The following is a 27,892-nucleotide window of genomic DNA, read 5'->3' as shown; positions in this document are numbered from 1 at the left end:
AGTTGTTAGTTTCAAGCCCCAGCTCTCCAAATAAAAGATATTTTTTAATTACTGTCCAATCCTATTAGACATAGGGTTGGATAACATGTGTTTCCTTTTAGAGATGAACTGCCACAATGGCAGACTCAGAGCACTCTTGAATGACTCTTTCCTCCTCCCCCTTGCCCTCCGCAGGCCCTATCTTTGTGCTGATGTGTTAATGTGCAGACACAGTGCTAATGGCTTGGATATGCGTAATCTTAAAAAGTAAGTTTGACCCAGTCTTTTCTTGAGTGCTCAGTTGGGTCTGTCTTACATCTCTGGTGTGGGCTGTTTCCCATAAATGGGCAGGCAGTGGCGCGGCAAGCAATGCCAAATGGTCTTTGAATCTTAACTCCTTATGGCCAGGTCTGACTTCTCTTCAAACACGAATCTCTCTTCTTTACCCCCACAAATACCGTGATCATTTTGATCCAAAGGTTTGTTTTCGTTTCTGATCTGATTCTTCTCAAGTCTATCAATGCCTTTATCTTTGCCTTGGGCTTAAACCATTCAAGAGATGCTGCTAGACAAGGTCTGCAGAGAGCTGCAACAGACGCATTGTCTAGTTTGGGCATTTGTCTGAACGTGTTTCAAAGTAACTTCCAGTGTTAGCTGACGTCACAGCGCTAGGACAGGAGACCAGTGAAATCTGCTTCTTTTCCACAGTGTTTTAAGTTCTTGGATTAAAGCAATAGTTTTCACATGCACAGAAATATTTAAAAAGATCTCAGCCAAAAAATGTGGGGCATAAGGGTTTAACGTACTAGTGTTTATCCATCAGTTAAACTGGGATGAATCCTGCAGCCTTTACTTGTATGAGTAACTCAGAGCCCTATGAGTAGACTTAGTAAGATTACATGGATAATTACAGATTATTCAAATGAGAGACGGCTACAGGATCAGGCCCATCAGTTTCAGTAGGAATGCTAGCTTGAGCAGAGATTATATGCTTGAATAGGGATTGCAGGATGAGATTTTCATTTGTGCTTCTGATACGATGTAGTTTTCTGTTAATTTCTCCACTGTCTGCCCCTGCTCATGGTCAAACTGAAATGTTTCAGTGTTCAAATACCTAGCAACAACTATTTAATTTGACAATTTGTAGATGGTATTCTTGTATTACCCTTTAGGACCTTAATAATAGGTTTTTCTTTAGTGAAGCATTAAAACATTAAAGGCCATAAATTCCACAGTCACCTGTATCCATTTATTGCTAATTTATTATGGAACATATCATAAAACTTTGCTTGACATATAGGCCTCTTCATAACTATAAATCTTTTTCAACTGTTTGGATAACTTATGCTTAAGTTCAAGAAAAGACCTCTGCGAACAAATATTTAAAACATCTATTTATTATGCAATAGTAATACATATAAACTATATGGCAAATACTGTGAAATACTACTCTCTATTCAGATTACTTATCATTTCAAACTTTTATAGGGATGCAATTATTAGGAAAATTAAAATAAAACCTATGTGTCAAGTATCTGCTTTATTAAAAGGTTTAAGAAGTCTAACTGAATAAAGCTGTTATTACTGTTAACTTCAAACATATAAATGTTTCTCTTAGATTAGATTTGTCATTTGTAACCTGATACCACTGAAAGGATTATAACTGTGGTGCATGCAAGAGAGTTTGTCAGAGTGAAACCATAAAATTTTTAGACTTTATAATTCCAGATCAAAATACAATCTATAATACCATTGTTGCTACAGAGCCTGATCTTGATCTTGCTCTCATTAAGGCAGTTTTAAAATCCCAGTGATGATGTATGATTCATACACAGAAATAATTTGGGCATTTCATTTAGTTTATATCAAAACAATTGTTTACTTTTCAGTAATGTTTATGTATTTTGCTTTTAAATTACGTATTGCTGCTTCATATAAGAAAAATAGTTCTGTCTCTCTCTCTCTGTGCACATGTAAATTCAAAAGTTTACTGTATACATCAAACCAGCCTTCCATAGAGTACTACTTTTTTCCTTATAATATTTCTATCAGGATGAAATTTAATATACATTAAAGCAAACATATTTAGCAGTGCATATGCATGCACCTACCCAGCTTCTTTAGCAAGAATTTTGTTTGTAAAAAACTTTTGTTTACAGGTTTCATTAAAAGACCCTCTTTTACATTCCTCTACATTTTTATTCATACTTTTTCTGCAAGGAAGCTGGCTTGCACATGGAAGGCCGTTTTCATTTTTGAAACAAATTTCAGTCTCAGTGAAATTCATCAGCTTGAAATGCGTTTGTATATGCTCTGTGGTCTCAGTATTTTCTTCAAAGTTGTTAAACTATATAACTAAAGCATTATAACATCAGCTATGGTGAGAGGCCAGAGTAGTAAAGTAAGCACAACTCTTTCCCCTCAGTATGACACTTTGTTTGGCTGAGTTAGAAGAAAGGGATGGAAAACTTGTTAAGACACAAATAGTCAAAATCTCCTTTTTAAGGTGAGCTCGTTGTTTCCCTTCCACACTAAAATAATTACGACAGCACAGGATTTTGTGGAGTTAATACAACCAAAGACCAGCTCATCCTAACAAAATCACTAAGTCTTTAGCATTTAAATGATACCAAAGCAATTAATTTTTCCAAAAATAGTCAGAAAACGTATGCTCATACACAAGTCATTCATCAGCCTTTTATTGACTTCATCACCCGTTTGTTAAGTAGGGCTTGTGTCTTGGGATAGGACAGGACAGATTCATACCATAAACTGTTATATCCACTCAGCAGGCATGTAAGGAAGAGTCATGTCCATTGACGCTTTGCCCCCGTCTCTTCCCAATCTCTCCTGCTGAGAGATCCCTCTTTTCAAAGCATCTCTTTCTTTCCTCCTCCCTAATTTTCTCCCTGCTTTCTGCTTTGTCTCTTTATCCTTTTTGCCGGCCTGATCATCGAATTTCCTTCCACCCTGTGTCCCTGCTCCGTATACATTGTATGGAAAGGGCTCTGACAGCCAGATCCAAGCTGTGTAAGTAGCACATGAGAAGTAGCAACTGCCAATTCTGATGGGACTGTTTGCACCCCAGACGCTTTTTCTGGGAGCTTTTGAGTTCATAAAAATATTCATGGTTCTGGACTCAGGGTCTGACTCAACTTTGAGAAGAATAATAAATCAATATATACCTGACCAAGAAAAAAAAAAAGACAGCTATTTGTAAGCTTAAACAAACAAATTACATTTTGATTAAATTATCTATACCAGACATCATTTTAATATTATTTATGGACTCTGTGTGTCTTTGCAACAGAATCCCAGCACGTCTCTAAATTCTGCATTACCACAATAAATAACTTTTTATACTACTTCCTAAAAGTTGACCCTGATGGATTATTTAATTAATTATAAGGCTGATATCTGACAGAATAAGCAACTTTCCAAGTTATTTATGGTCTTAGTTTTCACTAAACTACATAATACAATGTCTCTTTAAATGTTGTCAGGTGCTGCGAAAATTATCAGCCTCAAGCTGAGAAGCCTGTAGATCAAGAGAAGTTTTAAAGTTACACCATACGTGAGTTTCAGTTTCTGATACAATCTTACCAAAATAAGAGAATTACCTTTAATAAATATATTCCAGGACAGTCTGTGATGGGACTCAACAAGCCAATTGACCGTTATGTTCAAATGCTTTGTTTTTCTCCACAGAGGAACTCCTGGGCCAGGCTCCCTTCTGGTACAAGTCTGCTTAAGTCAACAAATGGAGTTACACCCGAGATGAATTTGCCATGCTATGTTTTTCTAAATAGATTAGGGGTCATTTGAAAAGCTGTAAATAAACCTTTCAAATTCTTTAAGGCAAAAAGAAACAAATCTCCAAGAGGAAGAGAAAGAAAGAAAGAAAAAAAAAAAAGATTTATTCTGCTTTCCCAGAACTGCAAGTTTCCAGGTGTTCACCTTTTGATCTGGCTACAGGCAATGATTTTCTGAAGTGGTTTCTGATGGTGCCTGACATCATTTATGGCACTCTTGAACAATCTTGTAATGTGCTAAACTACACAAAATTAAGTGAGTTAGTGGCTATCTAAGAGCAGCAACAGGGCTATCGGTATCGCAAGCACTTTGCTACTTGCAACAGCATGTATTAGTTGCTTCAAAGCAGGGTTATTGGATTTGATGATGGAATAAAATAATGTCTGTTTTTAGTTATTAAGTATAGGCATTATAATCAGTGTTATTAATTATATAGTACAGTAGTGTGAGACAACCTTAGAGTCCCACTGTGCTTGAGATTGTACAAATACAGAGTAAAAATCAGCCTTTCCTAATAACCCAAATGAAGGCAAAACCCAACAATGGACACAGCAAACCATAGGAAGGAAAAGGAAAAGCAGTGTGAACTTACATTAAGCCAGCACAGCTGTGTACATGGTCGGACAGCCCACGTTACAGTTGTTGGGTTGTTTTTTTGTATGGTATTTGTAACTTGCGACTAAAAGATAACATGATTCTGTCCATGAGCTGAAGGCATGGCAAAGCTGGACTTAGCTAGTGGATGTTATGCTGCTGAGCCAGTGGGAACTCTGCCATTTATTTGAGTGGGTAAAAGACCAGGCCCCTGTCACACAAATAGTGTTGTTGGATTTCAGGCAAAAAGAACAGAAATCACCTCCGCAAGTACTTATGTATAGTACATTATCAACACAGCTTTGTGCCACTGGAACTATGTATGTATATGTATTTGGCACACTTGCTAAACTATGACTAAGGCATAGATTCTGATCACTCTCACTCTGATGTGGCAAACAGCCTTCAGACTTCCATTAGATACCCCCATGGAGCAAAATGACATACGACCTCAACAAGTCTAGAAAAAATCTGGTCCTGAAGGCATATTCAAGATACACATTAAGCACTGGCACCTTCATTTTGGTGTCCTAGTCTGGGAAGGTCTGAGTACTACCAGACTACTACTACTTTTCCCATCCACTCTATCCCTTTTAACGGCCCAAGTACTTAATAGGATCAACCTAAAGTGGCTCAAGAGCCTCCCAATTGGCAGATTTAGTCACCTGCGGCAAGTTAACAGCATTCATTGAGCTTCACTTTTTTCCACATGAACTGCAGTTTGTTAGGTTTATCTCAGACAAACTTTGCTGTTAGAGGAGAAATTTTCCGTTGTGTCCAAGGAGGGAAGCTGTTGGCAGTAATCTTCATCTCAGGCTTTTGTAAATTGTTTTAGCTCTGCTGTGATCGACTTATTGAGCTCTTTAAAGAAAGGAACTGAACATCTGAATGGTATTCTGTGGTAAAAGCAGAGGGCAGATCTGACATGGAAAACCCCATGATCCTGAGGATACGTGCTATAATTTTTTCTTACTTAAAATTTCCGAAGAGCTAGTGACTTCTTGTGCAGATGTGCTGTACTTGCTGTTGTCCAGGCAAAGGACAATAATGGTATTTAGAACCATGATTATTTCATTGTGGTCGTCAATAGGTGGAAAGTGTTTCTTGTGAATACTTCTGTGACACACAAAGATCTACACAATGCAGCAGGAATGAGAGTGAAACGTTGTAGTTCTCAGCCCTCTACAAAATATTTAATCTATAAATAAATAAATGAGCCCTCATAAATAAAGGAGCCCTACAGACCTAGTCATTACAAAGTCACTTCTGGAGGTTGAATTTGTTAACAAAAATTCAAATTCTTTTTTCCAAAACTGAATGCTTAGTCGAATTAATAGAATTTGTATTGTCAATGGAATCTCTTCTACCACTGAAAAAATCTAAGAAGAGAATATATCTCTGAGATTCTAATGTGATTTTGGTAAGTCTTTTCCAAGTGCTTATTCTGCAAATCATTAGATTAATACCATTTAGAAAGATCAGGCAAATGAAGCTGCAATTAAGAGAATTAGTTAAATCCATTATAGCCTGCTGGCCTTGCTCCCCAACCCAGGAAGGATTAAGCACCACACCCAAAGACAGTTTGATCCTATCTTCAGGGCACCATTTATTAATTGCACTTAATTATTCATGGCAAACCCCAAAATGAAGCAGTTGAACATTAATCCAACTGTTACCTTTCCCTCAATTCAGGGGTTTCTTTGGCGTGCTTTTCTGGTCCTGTCTTTTCCACCCTTAGTTTTAGAGAACATTGCCTGGGAGTCCCTCACTGCATAAGCAAGCTTGTTTTCTGTAAGAAGACAGGTCAGCTGAGCTTTGTCACTCTTTGTCACTCATCAGTGCTAAATCCAGAAAGCCACTTACAACAAAAGTGAAACGTAAAAACAGAATATTTGTGCTAACTAATGGGCTCCGTGACTTGTGCTACTCCTGTGTTTTGTGGAGAGTTAGCATTTCAACAAGAGGATTCACAGCAGCCAAGCTAACTAAAACGGCCACTAACAGATACAACCGACAGGAAAGGCAATTCTGTAAAAGTCATGTGCCTAATCTATATTTTTGTCTCAAGCAATACCTCTTTCTCTAATCCGTCTCTCCCACAGTCCAATAGCTAGCGTATTTAGCTGGAACATGGAGAGATCTTGATTCAAATCCTCTGTCTTATTTGGAGTAGGAACCTGAAACCATTGACACTTCCAAGGACTACACGTGAGGTGCCTGCAAAGTAATCTAAACTCTTCTTTTCCTCCACAAGGCCTCAATTGCATTACTCAGAGGTTCAAATCAAAATACAGGATAGCTAGCTTAAGGCAGCCTGGTCCTTCAGGATACAGAACTCCTCATTACAACCACTACTTAGTTAGCAATATTATATTTGCTAAAGATATAATTTGATTTAATAAGTTTAATGTCCCAAACTTTTGGCTTTCCTGTGACAGCTCTAGCTGGCTGTTTCATGTGCTGACTCAGATACTATTCATTGCTTTAAGGATCAGGGGATAATGTAGTATATTTAACCTTTAGCTTGTCAAAACCAAGGACAGTTTTGTGGTTGCTTTTTGCAGTGAGGGTCCTTCTGTGTTAAGATCTCAACTGAGATGATCAGAACATTATACACAGGGTAAACAAAAAAAAATCACAAAGCAGTGACTTAAAATTTCAGTGGTCCTGGTCTGAGGGCAAAGCAATAAAAGAAAAACACTTATCTGCTTCCTATTTCTACTACATAACTGAGGCTTTTAAATTTATTTTGTGTGATTCTTAATGAATTTCAGGCTGTTTTTACTGTGGAATATCAACAGAGAAGTAGCAGAAAGTATCTGAAATGCAGGTCCTTCCCCTGTTCCTGAGCACCAAATCTCCCTTTTGAAATCAAGCTCTTCTGCAATCAGATTTAGAGATGATTTAAAAAAATAATGTTCCCACACCAAAAACCATAATAATCTCTATTCTTGCCTCTGGATTTGCTGGTGTACCATGATTTTTAAGTATTTACCTCCTAGATATGAAACTCTTTAGGACTGCATAATTCCTTATTATTATTACCAGTCCCTGAAGTCATAATGAACTCTGGATTATAGCACATTCTATATTTAAGTTTCAGGACCAACAATTATTGTATTTTCTTTGATCTGAAATTTAAAGAGAAAGCACTAAGTCATATAGTTAGTTCTTTTCTATTCACTACACAACAAGAATTGATTGGCAAGCTCATCACTGCAAATGCTCAGGAAAGCCCTAAAAAAGCCCTACAACTCTTTTTTTTTATAGTCTTGACTGTGGGAAGATATTTCACGATTTCAATATTTTGATTTACTAATCTAGACAGCTAGTGTAAGTTATAACAGGTAATGATGTGATCATGAATTTTAGAGCAAGGATATGTACTACTTAGAAAAAAGGACTAATACTTACCCAGGTATCCTACAATATAATCTACTTTTTCTGCTTGGAAATGTTACCTGGATAGAGAGACTTCAGTCATTTGTCTGGGATTTCTGGCTCTCTGGTACATGGTTGGAGCAACAGCTGTGAATATCCAGAAATTGGAGAGAAATTGTCACTGTGGGTGAAAACATGTTCTACAGGGAGGGCTTAGAGAGTAGAGGGGGTATGCCTTGCAAGATGGACTGCACAGTTGCAGGAGAACAGCCGCAGTTGCAAAGTGTCAGACTTACTACCGGTCATTTGTGTGAGGAATTCTGGACAAAATTATGCCAGACAGATTAAGAACTGTCTAAGCAAGAGTTTGACTGCTTTGGCTTTACCTCCACAGCTTGCAAAGGAATCTTTGAGGTTAGCTCCTGCAAGAATAAATCTGATTTATGACACAAGTTGATTTACTCTTTCCTTAGTGCACACAGACTTCTGCTTTGAGTCCCTCTTTGTTGCCTAAGTCGTCATGCTGACTCAACTAGGCCAAGAGTGGAAAGTGACCTATCACATTTACTTAAATTGGCATTACTTTGCATGGCCAGAAATACTGAAATTACCTTTCATACAGTTTTGATTCATTCACGATCGAAATTTGCTAGCATACATTTGCTTGATGGGCTCATATAGCCTTTTTATCAAGCCTGGTTAGCTCCCAAAACTTTAACAATATGAATGGCTTATACTAGTTTTGTCATTACGGGCACCTAAGAAAACATGTCTGATAATGGCTAAAACAGGGTAATTTTTATTTATGAGGTGACTTGAAGAAACAATACTGAAATTATATTCTTGTAGGAACCTGCGCAGCCCCAGTGATATGAAAAAGTTCAAAGCTGATGAAATAGATTTTGGATTGGAATAATCTAATGTGACATTTGATAACGGTTTTTAATGAGATTTCAAAAATTAGAAGGGTTTCCTTCAGACATGTAACATCCATGACCTGTATTGCCATTGCCCTATGTCCTATTTACACTGCTTTTGGTAAGCTGTCTTTGCCTGCTTCCTTGCTTCTTGAGCTGAATCCTGTTAGGGATTCAATCTTATTTAGTATACAATTTGTTAATAATACTGTAGATCTATGTAAGAATAGGAGGCTTTGGGCAATTTGCTCCTGATTTATATTTGGGTGGATGGAGATTGTTGATTTTTTTTTAAGCATTCAACAGCCTTGTAAGGTTTATCTATTATAAGAGTGGTCGTCTTGCCAACATAAGTCCTAATAGGACTTCACTCTTCCCAAGAGAAGCTTAATTAAATGAAGACCTTCTTTGTCAAATGCAGTGAAATATCTGAAGGAAACGGGTACTATTAAAATAAAATCCTTATCCCCACTGTCCCCTTCCTCTCCTGCCCATCTTCACAAAGAATAACCATCAGCACATGGATTTGCACAATCCACAGAATGTCATATTTTCCAAACTCACCTGTACAGCTGGAAGCCTGCTGTTCTGATGGCAAATGCACTTAGCACATTCTGTCTTCTGTCTTGTTAAAGCAGATGCAGAGCAGGGAGAGTAGCATGTCTGGACTCTAGAAACTGGTTCCCTGGCACAGAAGTATGCTAAAGAACAGAACACAGACAGGAGTGAAAAGTTGTGGCGGGGAGAGGAAGGATGCTAGAGCTTGACTTCCGTGCAGAAGTCAGCACTACAGTACTGCTCTGTCTGCTAGGACTGCGTGGGTGTTCACATAATGGAATTGAGTCGTCAGATCTGAACTACACACCTACACTCAAGGCTGTGAAATATAACAGATTATGAGGAGGTGGATTAGAGTGTTGAGCTATTGAGAGTTCGGAGCCAGATTTTTAGGTTTGCGTTTTGTTACAACTAATCATTGCCCAAAGAACCACAATGAAACCACAAAGAAACTGAGCCTGAAATCAGTCCCATCTAGGTTTGCTGGATTTTAGATGTTGACAGCCAGGATCTGGGATGTGAGTGTACAACATTATATGACACATCTGGTGTCCTAAAGCCCCCTGAATTAGAGGCACATAATTCAAGAGGTGCCTCAGACCTTCTGGGAAAAAAAGATGGATACGTCTACAGAGCAGTTCAGATCTCATTGACAAGGCTGTGAGAAAAGGCACCCCAGCCAAGTGCCTGAAAACAGAAGAAGGCTGGGCCTGAGGTGTTTCAAGGCAATAAGAGGTGCGAACCAAATAATCTGTCTGCACCAGAAATGAAAGTCTTTGACAGGGGTCACACTTAGAACTTGTGTCCTTGAAAGCTTGTCCATTTTTTCCTCATAAAATACATTACCTCTCCCTACAAACCTTGCTTCCGTTGCTCCTTAGAGCTCTCGAATACGTGAGTAATCCTATTGACTTCCAAACTCATGACTTGGAAATACTTTGTCAGGGTCAGGGTCCAAATGCCCTCCTAACCTGCAAGCAATTATGGAAGAAAGTGCTGGCTAAACAGAAGAAATTATGGTGCTAGAATAGATTTAAACCATCCCTTCCCCTAACTGGTAAACATAGTGAGGCAAATGGTCTATTCTGAACCATAACTGTTTAGTCTCCTCAATTTATAGCCCCTGATATATGCCAGTTCTGAAGAAGGCTAGAAGCCACTTTGGAACAGATGTGTTTGTCATACACAGCAAAGTTATACTCTAGCACTAGGAATGTTCTAAAAATCAGGCAGCTCTGCAGAATAAAATACTACATTTTTATATGCAGCTGTGGTTTAGTTGGATTTTGGCAGGTCATACTTGTATCTGTCTGATATTTGCTTGTTCTAATAAGCCCTATCTACAAAATAATGGATTCTGTGACCCTTATTTAGGTAATTACTTTTTAATTTTGTTTTTCAAGGATTTGTACTCGGACTGCTTGGGCAGATGCAGAGTCTGGCCCCGTCTACTCCTTGGAGAACATGTGCTTTGTCCCAGCCAGGTGTATTCAGGGCTACTAATTTCTCCTCTGGGATTCTCTCATGGAAGTCTTCATTTCACTATGGCAGGTTAAATCACTTTAGACACTTCTCAGTGGACAATTACATATAATATCTCTGTTTCATAGAGAGCAAAGTGCTTTGATTAGTAAAGGAATAGCTTTAGGGAATCCAGCGACCTTGACCTGCTATAGTACAAGCTCATTTCTTTCTTTCCTGCTTTCACTGTATGTTCTAGATCCTGCCTAAGTAAGCTTCCCTGCTTACTTAGCTGCTCTTCACAAAGGTAGGAGATATATTGTTTGATATATTGTTTGATATTTCAGTTACAGCACTTTCCACATCCATGAGAAGAAAGGTTCTTGTTTTCACGTAGTCTCCTGGACTTACCATTTAGTGTTATTATGGTCTTTACTTAGGCTAACACCAGTTTGACAGCTTCCAGTTTATTACTGTTGTTAAATATGTTAATAAACTTGACATTTATTATTAACATATAATATTGTTAAATTACATTGGTACAGTCTTATCCAGTAAAAGCAAACCTGGGCCAAATATACCTTTAAAACTTCTGCACACATGCTAATGCCAGCCAAGGGTGTGATTTTTTTATTTTTATATTTTTAAAGAATATTTCACATTGGCAAAATCTTTCAGGGAAACATAGCTTATACTAGCTTGAAGTGATTTTGCTGATACAGCTTGCCTTGTCAGCAGAACTGTTGCAGGCTACACCAGCAAAGCACGCTGTGGCCAGTATAAGCTGAATCTGTGCCAGGGGCGTACGTAACCTCAGCCTTGCTGGGCAGCTGCAGCTGTGTCATATCATGCACAAAAAAGGACTTCATCAGGCCGGGCAAATGGGGGAGATATAGCCCTTCAGCTGACCCTTATCTATCGCAAGTAAATCCCTACTTGGTTCTCGTTAGGAAGGCTCACTATTATAACTAGGCATTGGCACACCTTTCCTGGCAGAGGCTATTTCTTCATTTTTTTCTAAACTTTTCTTAAGGTTCACGTTCCTAACACTCAGGTCCACAAAATCGGGGGCCAGCACAGAGGGAATGCCACAGTAAACAAAACAATTGCTTATATCACACCTGTTAGGCTTACACCATTGCTAGCTTCATAAATTAAGAAATTCTTTGCTGACTTTTCCTGGTATCCCCTTGGTGCCATCTGAGAAGCACAAAGTGAAGACACAGAGAGAACCAAAGACTTTAGATCAAGAATAGATTTCTTTGGTCTAGGAGGAGAACAAAAGTTCATAAAGAAAGATTTTCTTTTTGATTCAGGACAGTGCATGAGTCCCTTCTTTAGAGATGCAGAAAGACTGTGTATAATAACTCTATCTGTTCCGACAGAGAAGGTCTACCACGTCCTCTGTCTTGAAAAGTGCTTTATTTCTCTTTTGCATGGCTGCAAATATTGGTTTCCATTTTCTGTAATGTTTTGGAGTAACAGTAGCCTATCCCTACTCTGAAGTCAGAGGATGGGAAAATCATCCTTTTCTGAAATCCCTTTGAAATTCTAACTGCAAAAATGTCTTGCACTGAAGCCTACCTGCAACATTTTTCACACTCAAGAATGTTTTTTAAGTCTCTAAGCAGTAACTGGACTATGAGGTTGTGAGGTCTTGCCAATGCTAAGGATGGCACCTTCCAAAAAGTATGCAAATCTGGAACTCCTGTAATAGAGTAGCCTTCTACAATACTCACTGCACACTTCTGTGTGAACGTACAACCCCTACGTAGTAGAACCCACAGATTTTTTCAGCTTTTGCAACAGCAAGAACTAAGACTTGCATAAACTCCCCTGCATTTTACATACACGTCTTTCATCGTGAGATATTCAATTGTGACATCAAAGAGTTAATATGTGCACAAAAATGTTTGATCTCATGCTACTTGAACTGATTACTTTTTGAATTTTGATACTGTTACAGTGAAGCTGTAAGTTTATCTTGAGGTAAGCCAGCAGAAAGGCACTATTTTCTAGTAACTAGCAGCCATTCTGTTCCTTAAAAGAAATTTGGGACAGATGTGCCTGTCTTTTTATTTCAATGAATAAAGGGAGAAAGTATATTTTATTTCTTATGAAATAAATTTGCCTGTTCATCTCAGTATGTGGGACTGTCAAAGTTTATAACTTTGGCAGTATTTTAACATGATCATTCTGTTTTTCTTTAAACCAAGCTATTAAACTGATATATTTTTATAAAAAGCAGAGCCTGATGGAAATTTTTTTTTCATCTTCTGACATTTAGTTGCCTGTTAAGGGGTTTTAAGTAACACTGTATCTTCAATAAGAGTGGCTTCCAAAGCCTGCTGAAAACCAGCAAAATGATAGGGATGTACTGGGTATTTTGTTGTAACGTTTGCAATATTTGTAGTGTTGTAATGTTTGCTTTTTAGCTATTGGTTTTTATGTGAAAATACAGCTCCAGAGTTTCACTGCCTCATGCTTTTCTCTGATCTTCTCTCACCTGATTGAGGTGATCAGAGACAAACAATTCTGCTGTACTGTAAACATTTCCTGAAGAAGAAGAGGAGGGGAAAGAAAGTACACAACATTCAAAAAATAAACCAGTGCTTCAAGATTTCCATTTGTTCCACTGCTTCTGTGAGACAAATCTCATGTCTCATACCCCCAACTACTTTGTGTGCTTGATTCTCCTCTAGCCTATGATGGTTCTACACGTACGGAAGACTACTCATTCCAGGGGAGTTACTCACTGTCCCATTTGTATGACTGGGAGAGGAGTTAGACCCAAAATCTGAACTTTTTTAAATTCCTGTGTTGCTAAGAGTTTGCCCAAAAGAGGTCTCTCTTCCCATTTCTCAAGGACTGAACAAGTTTGAGCTTAGATAAAATTTAAAAAGGAATTTCAATCTGATAGGCAAGTTCAGATTTCAACATTTGCTGTCATCCCAAAATAAGACATTATTTAGGAATGATGAAACTTTCCATGGAACAAACCATTTAAAAATTTTGGAACCAGGGACCTGGAAACAGTCTGTGGACATTTCTAATCAAAACAAAGTATTTCACAGGCAGAGAAAGACGGTGCTCATTGCATCATGGGAGTTGTAGTCTGGTCAAAGAACAGGTCCCTTACTTGTTGCTAGGAGCACAAGGAAAAAGCAATTCTATTTCCTGAACAGTCACTGAGGCAAATATAAATGTTAACGTTAGCTTAGTTCAAGACAAAGCTTCACAGCTCGTCTCCAGTAACGGCCCATGAGGCTGAAAACATTGCTTCCCACTCAAAATCCACCACTGATTTGTTGAGTGGCTGGATGTGGCCTTGGACCAAGCACAACTTCTAGCACTGGGAAGAACAACAAGGTAGTCCCATGGGCAAGTGCCGGGGCCACGGCAAATTACGGCTACTTGTAAAATTCAGTGTGTCAGCAAAGCTCTGACCACATTTTAGCCTGAACTGGTGGTCTGTATGCTGTCATTGAATGCCCTCTCCTCCCTTCTCCTATTTTGTGGTACAGCAACGTCTTTCAGGGGTCACTCAACTGATTGATTGCACAAAATGTCTCCCACCACTGCCTACACACCTTTTGATGTTTATCTCATATCTTAATTTCCATTTCCATCCTCTGTAAAATGGGAGAAGAACCATTTGCCCAGCTTCATGAAACACACTGACGTCCTAAGGCAAAAGAACCTCTAGAAAGTGCATTTTCTTCTCAAAAATGACTTGCCAACTTTTTTTTTCTAGTAAATGGGATTTCTCAGTGAGTGCTGGGACCTGCTGCAGGATAGGAACCAAACCACAAAACCAAGAAGACACACACATCTTCTTCAACTGGATGCCTTGTGTCCTCCCAGGCCTAGAGTATCAGCTCTATAAAGCATGAAAAGGAACAGTTAAAAACTTCCTCATACCATATACATTAATGAACGTCTACTGCTGTCTGAGCGGGAAAACAGTGGAAAACCTAGTGGCTGCTGACTTGAAGAGACAGGGGATTAGTGATGCCAACTCTGTAGTAATATAATAGCTTGGTATTAGATGGTACCCAACATAAATCAAAAATTTAGTAAGCAATATCCACTCTGACTTCAGCTTTAGTCTCTGCTGTAAAGGTAGCAAAAGCTCTTTTAGAAGACGCGGCGTTTACAGGCTTCGTTTCCAGAATTCCTCACTAGGAAGATGACAACCCGCTGCAAATCGAGTGCCAGTGCTGCCTGTGGGTGCTGTGCACATAAGCTCTGCATGTCTCTAGCCAGGGTCAGATTTGTCATTTCCCATACTAGCACTGTGTGGAGTAGAGAGCTTAAGGTCACACGGGGAGAAGCAACAGTGTGGCTGGGGCATCCTGTCCATGCTCACTTCATGCCATGCATATCTACCAACCAGCGCTTGTTCAATCAACAAAAACAAATAGCATTTCTGAGAAGAAGAGATCCAGCTACTATAGATGCACTTCATTTTTAAGTGGCTGTCCATGTCACGCTGGCAAATTAAATCGAGAAAGAATGAGAATAGTTAAGCAGTGAGAACAACAGGTTTTCCACCTCTTATCTGGAGATAATGGTGGAACGTTGCAGGGTTTTTTTTACCCTCTTCCCAGCACCTGTCCTTATTTGTTGAACAATTTATAGCTTCATCTGAAGTATTATCCTGCTAACAGTAGGAGGTATTTTCAGTGCAGCACAACATAATCCTCCCCTCAGAGATTAAGACTATTACCTCATTGATGCTCCTAGTTTCTGCCAGCCTTGGCATGCCAACGTACAGCGTGAATGCAGGTTTGCAGCATAATAGCTCACTATGCTACCAGCTAAGCCACTGAATGCTTCTACAGGCATTTCTTTTATTACAAGAATGACATGACAGTAATAATGGATAATGAAGTCTGTTAATGAGATGACTTATTTCAAAAGTAAATAAAGCTCAGGTGTTATGTGAATAAAAAATATAAAATATCTGCAAATGTGACTTAGTCAAATGTTCCAGAAAAAAAAACCAAAAAACAAACAAAAAAAAACCCTAAACCCCACTTTGAGGCAGCTGTGATTGTATGAGTAACAATCCAGAAGCAAGAATTTACAACAGTAAAGTTGTACATGCAGCTTAACTTTATCCCCGGTGTGGATGATTGATTACACAACCATTTACAATCTAGTATACAAGCATATGGCCACATTAAGGGTATGTTAAATCTCATATAGCCCTGTTTCCCTTATGAAATAGGAAGGGAACAGCTCACACAGAGTACAGCTTCACAGTATACAAGGGAGACACCGATCACGGCACAGGTTCTGACGGCAACTTTGTCTCATCCATTTCACTTTCACTAAATTTATCAAAAGAGGCTCTTAGCTTAGTTGAGCTAAAGCCAAAGGAAATACAAATATCCACTAGCATTTCTACTAAACGATATTTACTCCAAGTTATAATGTTCTCCCCGCAGCTGCTTCTTGTGAAGAAACAACTTCCACACTTTTTCATTTAACATAGCAATTTTGAGTGTTTTTGTTCTCCTCATATCTCAAATGACTGAACTGTGCTTTGCTGCATTTATACAAACCAATTCACTGTCAAACACAAATCAGGTTTGTAGTTTGGTTTATCCTACTTACAAATGATATCAACAATATCAGCACCACATAGAGATACAAACAGGTACTGCCAATGAGAAGCAGCTCTGGTATGGATGCTAATATTAGAACTGCCAGACAGCCTTGGAGTAACTCAAATTTTCTTTATTGACCATAAAAGCATTAAAGCATCAAAGAAAGAGTCTACTTGGTGTCTACAGGCATATTTATCTTCTATAAGACGCTTTGCCCTGCGGTGGACTCTGGCTACTGCATATCTTTAACGCATTTATCCTCACAGTATGCCTGTGAGACACAGAAGAGCTACTGTTTTCATTTTACAAACAGAAAACTAAAATAGTGGGAGAAAGCAGGCAGACCTGCTGCAGACACTACAGTAGATACTTCTGCCACAACCTCAGCTGCCTCCATAGCAGTGATCAATTCCTTACCTGGCTTCCTCCTGCTGCTTGTTTGAACAGGAGGGCATAAAGCACAGGGATCTGTGAGACGTGATTTAACATATCACATATTAACTGTGCCAGCAGGCTTTTTTGTTGATCTAATGTGTTTTGCTAGTGGAGGGGAGGTTTTAAAAGTAAAGGAGTGGCTCAATCCTAGGGTGATGCGTCCCGGCTCTGATGGCAAAAGAGGGCTTTGGTCCTCTTTTCCAATGGTCTTTAGAGAATGCCATGGATTTTCACCACCTGACAGCTCCGCAGTGCTGTGTCTGACTGTGGGAGCAAAGCAGGTGCTGAGGAGCCTAGGGAGAAACCAGACGATGATAGGCCCTGCAGCTATTACAGGCAAGATAGCCATAGCACCCTGAAGGATACCGTCCAAGAAACTAGGTAAATGTTCAGGCAGCTGGCCCCCACCAAGCCAGCATAGCTGTACTGCTATCAGTATTCAAGATAGCTGCTTGAAACTACTTTGGGTATGGCTGGGTAGGCTTCGGTCACTGGTGGTTAAGAGAGCACTGTGGGCTTTCACTCCAGAACAGACAAAGGTAGGTTAAAGTACTGATTAGAATAAGGGAGAGCTGGAAGACTCAGGGAGATTGGGAAGTGGAGGAAGATCTGGGTACAAAATTTGATACACTTCTCAGCCAAACCCTACAATGTTGTTAAGCCTGAGTGAGGATTTCACCAGAAGTAATCAGAGAATCTGGGCTATCCGTCAACTTTTAGTGCTGCTCCTTTCTAACCTAATGGTGGGAAGCACACAGAGCAGATAGCATAAGGAAATTATCCACCTATGGAGGGGGGGCTCTAGGGCCCCCTAACCCGGAGGACATGCAGCACATCCTGAGACAACTCCATCACAGCAAAACTTGTGCGTCATGTACTGCGAAGCTCGCTACATACTGGGAAGAGTCCATCCCACACTGAAATGACCTCCTCCCAGTAACGTGCCTGCGCTGCAGACTGAACAGTGCCATCTGTCAGGCCCGTCCTAGCCATGCCCCCACACAATACGTTCCAGAGCACGCAGTATGAATTCAGGCTGCTGTGAAGCTGCCCTGCTGTTTGGTTGTTTAAGCAGAGGCAGCAGAAGAAAAGAAAAGCAAAACCATGGTTTGATTTATATCTTTTGGTTATTGTAAGTCATTCCCAAAAGAAACAACCAACCAACCCCAAACACTTTTAAACCTAACCATTTTAAAACTGGTGAAGTGCTTCTATCATTTTCAGTAATTAAAGCATGAACAAAAATTAAAAACTCCGCTGGCTCCTTTCATTTGATGATTTCAAGCCTATTTTTTTCCTTGCATACTCCTTGCATATTTCATTCCTCACAATCCTGTCCCCATTAGTGGTGATGACAAAGCTCCCATTGCACCCCATGTGTGGGAGAATCACACTGTAAGTATGGATTTAATCACCAGCCTTCAAAGTGACTAGAAAGGCAGCTAGATGGGATTCCTGGGGAGATTTTCAAAAGTGAAGTTTGACATCTTGGCTCTTTTGAAAACATTGCTATTCTTTTCTAAACACTTTGGGAAGTTTGCCCTTATGGGGCTAATTTCAGGTATCCAAAGGTACATCTACATAACTCGTTCCAGCAGATCAGGAAACAGAGACACTCTGAGCTGGCAATCATCCACACTGGTATATTGACAGGCAATGTTGTCTTACGAGCTTAAGCACCTTCTTGCACAAATACAACTACATTGCTTCCAAATTCTGGCACTAGCTTCAAATCTGCTAACTTTCAAGCCCTTGCACAGGGCAGACACGAAAATCTGTCCTTCTGCCATGCTCTAAAAGCAGCTATTTCCCACATATGCAGAAAGTATATGAACATCCCCTGCTCGCCAGAAATGCTGACGCATAATTTCTATTGGGGGAAGCAACTAAAACCCCTTCAGATGCTTCTACCACTTTATAAAGAGCAGATCAAAACTTGGAGATTATTCTCTTAGGCATCTCTAATTAAAACCAGTAATGGGGTTAATTAAAACACATGAAAGGCAGGACATTCAGCACTGAGCCAGCCTTTCTTTCTCAGCTTGTGCTTGGCATGCCTAGGTAAGTTGCTTCATTAGCCCATGGCCAAGGCTTTCCAAACAACTGAGCAGAACAAGATCATATACAACTCACAAGGCTTATTGGTCTGTGCTCCTAATAACAAAACGATCACCACAACTCTTCCTGATGTGGGCTGCTTTTTAAAACAATGGCAAGCAATTTCAACTTTCTCTTATTTTTATGCATAGGAAGGGAAAGTTTTAAATAACCACACAAAAGAACAGAAGATAGCTCCCTTATACTCATCAAACTTTGACTTTTATTTTAATTTATAAATTTAGGAAACATAGCTCTGAATACCTAATGAACCCACCTGCTTGCTTGTTAACTATGATTTTATAGGCTTGAAATAAAATTATTGTGGCAATATTAATACAAGCAGTTGGGTTCTGGATCCATATCTTTTCCTAATGTAGTCAATGGGAAAATGCTCATCTGTTTCGGTGAAAGTAAGACTGGGCCTTAATTATGATTACCTGTGAATAGTTATCTATCTATACATTAAAAAAAAAAAGAGAGCAATGCATGCACAGAGATGTACCGATACTGGTTTACTCGCACACAGACTTTTAGGCAATCTGAAGGGGTACAACATACCTCCAACCAAATTATAGGAACACTTTACACTGTAACAAATAGCTTTCCAGAACAAATATAACAAAAATATTAAACATGAATGTATGTACTCATAAAGCAAAATACTTTTGCTTTAAGATCATCATTGTGGCATGAGAGGTAAATTTGGTTCCACAGAACATACACAGCCTTAGGGTCTAACAACTAACTAACTTGTGCTAGTTTCTACGTTCTCAGGGCTGGGAAAAGGAAGGATCCTTATTACTGTATAGCTGTGCTGGCAGAAGTCCGGGCTGCTGATGCAAGTTCAGTGGTCAAACTGTGCTTTTATCAGCATACCTTTTATTTCATTTGATGGTAGTAGTTTTACTCTGTTGGTCAAAAGTAAACTGGGGCCTTTGCATATATTAGCAGGGCTAATTATCAGGGCTAGACTGAAGAAAGTACCAGGAAGTTAATATACGAATACAGAAGTGATTATGTACTTCTTGTACAGATTCCAACGCACGCACTAGTTCAGACTGTACCAACAGAAAATGAGAGTTGCACGTAGAAACCAGTCTTCCCAGCACATCAAGCAATGGATTCCAGTACAGATTCAACCAAAGTTAAGTTTGCAGCATTCACACCTCTTCGTAAGTCCATGCATTAGAGAACTGCAGATTCCTCAGTTATTATAAAATGTCTTCATTTATTAGCTGCTTGCATGTGCCACAGCAGCAACAGTATATGAAAATGAACTGAGCATTTACAGGGTAGTGTATTTCAGAAATAGTTTGGAAGTTGCTTCATATTTTTTTGTAATGACTCAAGGTTGACTGGATCAGCAAAGCTGTTACGCTGAGTCCCTGCAATAAGCTGTCAAATAATCATCTCCTGGTATGTATTTTTTTCTACAAAGGCACTAATGATTACAAATATGATTAATAGCTGAACTAAAATGTTGTTGCTGGGAAGTTCTTAGTAGATACAAGGAATTGTAACCTGTAAAAAAACGTTAAGAACAACAGAAGACGATCATACTTCACGAAAGGAATGTACGACCTGTAGTCATGTTTCCTTTTACCCTGCCATGCTTTTTTATTAGATCTTTGGATAGTAACCTTACATGGGTCATTTGTCGGTCAACTGCTCATCTCTACTGTTGTTCCAAGCAGGCTTCCTGAGTCACTACAGGAAGGACAGGATGATTTCTTTAAGGAATAGCACTATTTATAAAATAAATATAAAATCAGATCTCTATTGTGCACAAATGACAAGTTATGAGAACTGCAGCAGCTGTATATTTGTTGAACACCCACATTCTGTGAGTATAAATTGCACCTTACTGAGTAGAAATAAAATACAGTCCACCAGAGACTTTGCTGCAAGGTGTAGCTGCTTGTCTATGGGCAAGTAATGACTTGCGTTTTCAGCTGCTCCTTAGTAAGAGCCTTAGTAATTGGAATCAGTTATTCAAAACATCTCTAAATGTGATTTAAATGGCAAGGATTTAATAACATAGAAAGAAGTCATTACAGAGGTTCAAGCAGGGGAGAAGGGAATTCCGTTTTTCAGAGCAGAGAGAGAAAAATAAAGCAATTACTTGATGTAAAGGCCAGAAACAGGACTCCTGCTGTCACAGAGAAATCAAATCTGTCAGCAATTAGTGGGATCTTAGGAGGCAAAGAACCCTTCAGTGTTGAACAGTGAATAAGGGGTTAGCAATTATATGAACTGATAAAAGTGTTCTGGTTTTCAAACAGCAGGTTAACAAGGCTCACTTTTTTCATAACTTCATGCAGATGTGATGAGTCACACTTTGTGACATTTTTCAGGAACACTGTATGTAAAGGTAAGAAAATAATAAAGCGCATTGTATTGCTGTTGCATCTAAGATTTTGCTGACTTACTTAGTCTAAAACGACACTCCGCATAACGATTTGACCAATGCAATGGCTATCACTTTTCACTGATTCCACGTAATAGCTTCCTTAACTCTCTATAAAGGGTCTGCCTTTAAAAGTATTGTTTGTCTTCCATATGTGAGCACTTCTATGTGACTAAAAAAAAGAAAAAAAAATCAGGTCTCATTCTGTTTGATACCTTCTAAGGATGTTGCATATTCAGAAGGAATTCCTTCCCAGCAAAAGGAATTTAAACCTTGCAAGATTTCTTCTTGAACAGAGGAATTCATATAGGGAAAGGGAAACAAGGTTTGCATTACACCTTTTCCGTTTTGAGTCTTGCTAATGCTATCTACACTGTATAGACATTACAAGATTAATTTGCACAGTAAAAAGAATATTTGTGGGAAGCAGAAACACGAGGGGACTGTCCCAGTACATTAGAGAAGCTGAGGAAGGACTAGAACTCAGAACCACAATTTTATTTACTTTAACAGGGAGCATTAAGAAACAAGCAGCAAAAAGAGAATAGAAACTCAAGAAGCATAGCCTGTATTTTGAAAATATATTAGGTAATGGTGAGCTCTGAAGACTTCACCTTCTTCCTAGCCTATCTTACTTTGTTCACAGGCACCAAAGCCCTTCAGCGCAGGAAAACAAAGAGCCATGGCAGTTTCAAAAGGCTTTCTCTTTCAAAACAGAGGGATGAAGTGTGTCTAGACTGAGACGCAAAATCCTCCTGGAATGTCTAAAGAAATTAGGGCTGTTGAGATTAGCGGAGAAGGCCTTTCAGTGAATACATAGGGAATATTGCTTTGGAATAATTCTTCTATTAGTGCTGCGTCTTTCCATGAAAGTAAGAACACTTTGGCTTTATGTTGGCTGCTTGGTATATGGTAGGTCAGACTCCTACAGGCAAAGACCACTGGTTTCTGAACTCCTCCAGCCTGCAGAGGGGAGAAAAGTAGTTTGGGCCTGGTCAGTAAGTCATATCAGGGCTTTTCCAGTCCAAGACAGAAAAGGACCTAAGAGCTGGCTGCAGAGAAACTGCAGTCCGAGGGCCCAAGATGGAAAGCTGCAGCTAGGCTTGCTACCGTACGAAGTATCACATTAATAGTTACATCTAAAAAAAGTAGGTCACCAGCCCAACCGCTCATGATTTTTAAAAATCTGTTATAATGTAGAGCTATGATGGTATTGCATTGTGTCTTAGTACATTGTTTTATACTGCTGTAAAGGTACATCAGAAGAAGTTAACAAAAGCAGTAAAACCAAAACGCCAGTGCAGATCAACATTTCTCCTACCTAAAAATCTTACAAAGAGCTCCTGGAGAGAGTGGGAAGTGGGGGGTGGGGTGCAGTAATATAAATACAACATTTGTTGTATGTTGAGAAGTTGACATTAGCCACCAAAAGCCATGCAAAACATCTATCAAATTGACATGTGAGCAGTGTTTAAGGGAAGCATTAGATCACTCCTGTAGCCTACGTATCGTAGAAAAGTAGCCTTTTAAAGCAAATTCAGATACATAATCTGAGAATGACTGAAAAGTCCTTGAACTTAATTCATTTCCCAAGTGATTTTTAATTTAGATTTTTCATGAACGTGTATTTTAGCTCCTTGGAAGGTTTGGAAATCACTTAGTAAAAAACATAAAATAAAACACAAAAGTGTATGCACTGGAGGAGGTATACCTATATCATCATGTGATTTTGGGGGTCATAAAAATGCCTATTTAGTTTTCAAAATCACATGAATTCTTTTGAAGGAAATACAGGTTTCAGAGGTTTGTGTCCTGTGCACTGCTCCAAAAAAACCAAAACCTGTTTTTAAAATTGCATTGCAAGTGAATCTATATAAACATGTCTCTGGGTATATGGAAAGATGATGCATGTACTGGGGAGAGAATATTATTTCCTAACCCATAGCCCATCACTGTCCTATTCCCTCCTGTGTATTTAAAGGATTGTTTGAGCTGAATATCACACTATCTGTGAAAAACTCCTTTTCTGATCCCTAATGCTTTCTCTAGGATGAAGGAAAGGTTCCAAGGAGCTCCACTTTCAAATGAATTCATGAGGTTGCTCTGACCTGGATAAATCCTTTGCATATCATATCAAAATGCTTGAGATAGATAGCCTCCTATTTCAGCACCTTTTGAACCCAATCCTGAGTTTCTTTCAATTCCAAGCATTTTGCTTCACGACCTGTGTGTTAACACACATAATTGCCACTGATCTCAACGGCAATTCAAGTACTCTTTATCTTTAAAGATTAGGACTTGTTTTAGGTATTTCACAATTTCACATTATGGAAACATTAAATAGTGAATGCTATTTAAAAAATAAAAGTATACATCCTGTATAGGTGTTTTTACACCAATCCTTTTACTGGAAAAACATTGAGAAATAAGGAAAAAATGATTATTAAAAAGAGGTAGCAAAAAGAAAGAGGCAAACTCATGCCCTGTGTGATAAACCTAGAAAGGTTATAGTAATAAGGGTCACACATTTGACCAGTCCTGTTTTGCTTCCAGGAACTGACAGCGAAATGTCTCTTCTAAATCCAAGTGCCTGGAACTAGCTTGCTCCCAGGAGAAGTTCACACTGTGCTGAGAGTTTCTCTCAGGTACACAAGTGGAAGGACGGATTCTCTGTGTGCTGTTTCAGTGGGTCAGGAGGCTAGTTTTGGCAGAATTTCCTCTGTTTAAGGTGCATGTTTTAGAATTTCTTAGAGGCTTCCTGTCTTGTTTTGGGAGTGATGCATCCAAGCTTAGCAAGGACAAGATTCAAATTCCAATCTGAAGTTTTGATTTGCCTGCTTCTCTCAGAACAGATATCCTTAGGATTTATTCAAGAAGGAGCTGCCAGAAGCTAGCAATCTTGCTGGCGATCCAGCTGTCTCTGTCTTTTTGTCTGGGGAAAATCAGTAGGTTCTAGGAAACAATTTTTGATGAAAAACAGTGTAACTTCACATTTCTTTGAACTTTTTCAGTTTGGCTTCAGGACTGAATGTGGCCCAAAGACCACACTTGCTGCATTGCTTGCTGACTTTTTTCCCTGCTCATGGACAATTGTCATATTTCTACGGAGCTCCTTTCAGATACAACAGCAGCTGTCAGGACTGCTACCTAAGGGGTGTTACCTCCTGGGTGGGGCACTCAATGCCACTTCCGCAGACCAAAGACTACCTATGGACACTGCCAGGGACATCTCCAGAAAACATGCTATGCAAATATCCTTCCAGTAGCAGCTCACTGGAAACCCACTTCACTGGCAGCACAAAGCAGGGCCCGCATACCGTTTCCCATGAAAGTTTGTGTAGGCAGAGGGAAGGGCGTATCTATTTGGGAAGATGTCCTCCTCATTTTGTTTCTTGACTGAGAAGTGGATGAGTATCCTTATATCAAAAGATTTTGAGCCAGTACCATAGCTGAATTTCAGAGATGAATAAATTTAAGTCAGAGCCTTGAGACTTGTAAGTACAGAGAAGATTGTCACTTAGGAGCCGTCATCTAAGTATGGTTATGCTGGGACAGCCTGTCCCTTTGAGAAAGAGTTTCCTTTAGGTAGTGATAGTGTTGTATGTCTGCAGGGGGTGCCCCAGCTTCCTCCAGTGAAATTGCCCTGAAATCCTTACTGAGCCATTTTCCTCAATCACTCTCTCAACATTTCGGTGATTAAGATCTTATCTTTGGCAACTTTCATCCTACAGGATCCGCAAACACTTTGCAAAACAACATGTGGGTATACATAGCTATTTACCACTTGGTAAACTGACTGCATCAGACTGGAGGAGGAAATTCATTTCCTCATGAAATATGATCTCATAAAATCCCTTGGACAGCAGACATTATAATGAGCTTCGCATTGCATTGCAACCTCCAACAGAGGTTAGAGATTTAGCTCAATTATACTACAGTTTGCCTTTAATAAAAAGGATTTTTCACAGGATAAAACTTAAGTTTAGTAAATGGTGGAGCTCCACATCCCCCTCTGCCTAGCTACTCTGTGGATGGAATTTGGAGGATTAATTCTCCATATCAGGAATCTGGAGGAGGGGAATTCTTTTCAGGTAAGTCAGAAACAAAGTTGCAAAATAACCTATGCTTTACAGATAGATAGAGGCCTCTACGTTTCTAGAAGTACTTACTATTTCTGCAGTCTCTATTTCTGCTGAGTGTTTTGTTGCAAATCTTATCCAGACTGCAGATTTGAGGGATGCTTTTTCTAACCTTCTTCCCCTGCACCTTTCTTCAACCCTCAAATAATGCAGTTTGTTAAATTTTACTGTCATTGATTTTGGAGAATCTGTTCTCAATCTCATTCCTCTGAAAAGAAAGGCAGCTACAAGAAGAAGCCATAGTAGGCTGGGTGAGAGGAGGCAGGAGTCAAAAGCAACCCATCATCAGAGTGGGGCTAAGACTTACCACGCTGTGACCTGCTCCAGTCCGGAGAGAGCCGAGGCTGCACAGCGACAGGGACCGAGGGGCTGGTCCTGTTCGAAAGGACAGAACGTAGGTCAGAAGAGGTAAAAGAAAATGAGTTGGAGAAAGGTGCGGCAGAACCAGAGGAGAAGAGGCAGGGCTGAGACTCCAGAGCTAGTGAAGCAAAAGCAACACACAGCTCTGATTTTAGAGCTGAAGCTGGGAAGTGCACACTAACATGGAGACACTGCGTGATTATCCGCTCTCACTGAACCCCGACACCCACCTCTGCCAAACAGTTTCCTCCGATACCGCTCGGGCAGCTCCCACCCTTTGATGGGGACTTTATTTGAGTTGTCAACAAAGCTTTGTGGTCCTGCTGACCCTAACATATTTGGCCAGTTTGTATCCAAAAGCACCATGCAGAAGCAGCGGGCTTTGTGCCTTTCTCAGTGTTATTGTTGGATGAAATAGTCACTTGAATACTTGAGCTGGAAGCAGTGGTATTCAGCATCAAGTCGGTTTTAGCTCTTGAGATTTGAAAGGCAGCCACTTGGAGTTCATTACATGGCGCTGCTCAGTACTCACGCCGCAGCATTGTGTGGCGCAGGAATCCCAACCTCCTCCTGGCTGTGTTACAAGGCCTATTTTTCTGCCTGGATGCTCAGGTCTCTCTTTCTTTCCATTGTGTTGCTTGGTGTCCAGAAATAAAGGATACTCAACGCATAGGGAATGGGGGGGAGGAAGAAAGGACTGTAATTTGTAGAGGAGTTTCCACTAGCTTAAGTTTACAGAGCATTTTATAAAATCAGTATTTAGACATCCACCTTACTATGAATTGTATTTATTGTCTTACAACGTATTTTAAATAATACTAGTTCCTTCCTTCCTCAGTTTTTTGTGTGTTCATCATTTATTGTTGAAATGAATGACTCTTTCAAAAAAAATGCAACAATTTTCTTCATAAATGTGATCAAAATCAGAGATATTGCTTTTTAAAAATGAAAGAAAAAGCTGTGTCAAAATTGTTTTGAGCTTGCTGGGTTTAAAAGGGTCAATTATTTCCGTGAGTGTTTGCAACAAATGTTTTGATCCAAAATCTAATTTTTTTCAAGTGTTACTGAGAAAGCACTGTTCACAGGAAAAAATAATGACGCGAGTTCCAAAAATTATTTAGGAGTTTTTGTTTTTTTTTTAATGTGGAGGAAAACAAAGGCATTCGTAATTAAAGTTAACTTGTCACATAGCATTGATTCTTACTAAAATTTCAGCAGCCATTGCAGAATCAAAACCAACTTTGCTTCCAAGAGAGCTTCCAGCAAAAAGGCAATGAGCAGCTCACTCTTCTCAGCTCATGGCTCTTTCAGAGAACCTGTGGGGCAAGACATGCACCACTAGATTATGGCCGACATACAGCCACCTGCAGAGCAAAGGCAGAAAGTACTTAAAGAAGCAACCTTTATAATAGACACTGCTTATTAACAAGTCAAGTATTTTAAAGTAATAGTTTGCCAGCTCATTTGTTTTCATTCGGAAAGAAAATATTCTACTGCTGCATTCGCATAAATCACTTGCTTGATGGGCTCCGGATGCCACAGGGCTTGTTCCAGTGGAAAAGAATCCCCTTTGGCTCCAGTAATCTTTGGTCAGGTCTCTAGCTTTTTAGGCACTCAAAGATTAAAAATCAGATATCCATCATAATAAGACTTTGTTCTGAGGCTTAGGGTACATGCTGTGGACACATCATCATCAGCCACTGAGATAATAACTAAGCAGGTGGTAATTATTGTGATTAACTGCTGTTGCTTACCTTCAAATTGCAGACAGTCGCTCTGTTTTAGCGCACCCCTTCATGGCGGTTCCTTTGCTTGCCTTTCACTGCTTGCCTGTCTCCCTGTTAGGTCAGTTTTTGCAGCTTGTCTACTCTTTCTGTACACAGCACACCTTTACTTGCACACTTGTACAACACAGCATAACCTGGTTAAAGCCTTTCGTCATGTATCTGCTAAATGTTACTAACAATAACAGTTGCAGAAATTTGATGTTTTCTTAGCCATACCTGCAGTCGCATTTTTTTGGCAGTTCTGCCACTTGTTGCACAGAGAGAAAGAAAATTAACCGCAGCATTGGTCTTTCTTGCTATTAACCTCAGGGCTTCCAGCTTCACTCCTCCCTGCTTCTAAATCACT

The 27,892-nt window shown here is 39.5% G+C and overlaps 1 long non-coding RNA gene across 1 annotated transcript; it reads right to left on the bottom strand.

Annotated features, from left to right (window-relative positions):
- Positions 1-1,363: 1,363 nt before the first annotated feature.
- On the bottom strand, positions 1,364-27,892 carry LOC138067882 (uncharacterized). The gene is made up of 6 exons (XR_011142320.1): positions 27,514-27,892; positions 25,707-25,774; positions 9,249-9,385; positions 7,848-7,914; positions 3,600-3,723; positions 1,364-3,164 (listed from the first exon to the last, which is right to left on the bottom strand). It is a non-coding gene; the product is annotated as an uncharacterized lncRNA (long non-coding RNA).

Source organism: Struthio camelus, chromosome 7 (assembly GCF_040807025.1).
Source record: "Struthio camelus isolate bStrCam1 chromosome 7, bStrCam1.hap1, whole genome shotgun sequence".
Taxonomy (NCBI): Eukaryota; Metazoa; Chordata; class Aves; order Struthioniformes; family Struthionidae; genus Struthio; species Struthio camelus.
The sequence above is the reverse complement of the archived record's forward strand: the minus strand, read 5'-3'. Positions and strand labels throughout refer to the sequence as shown.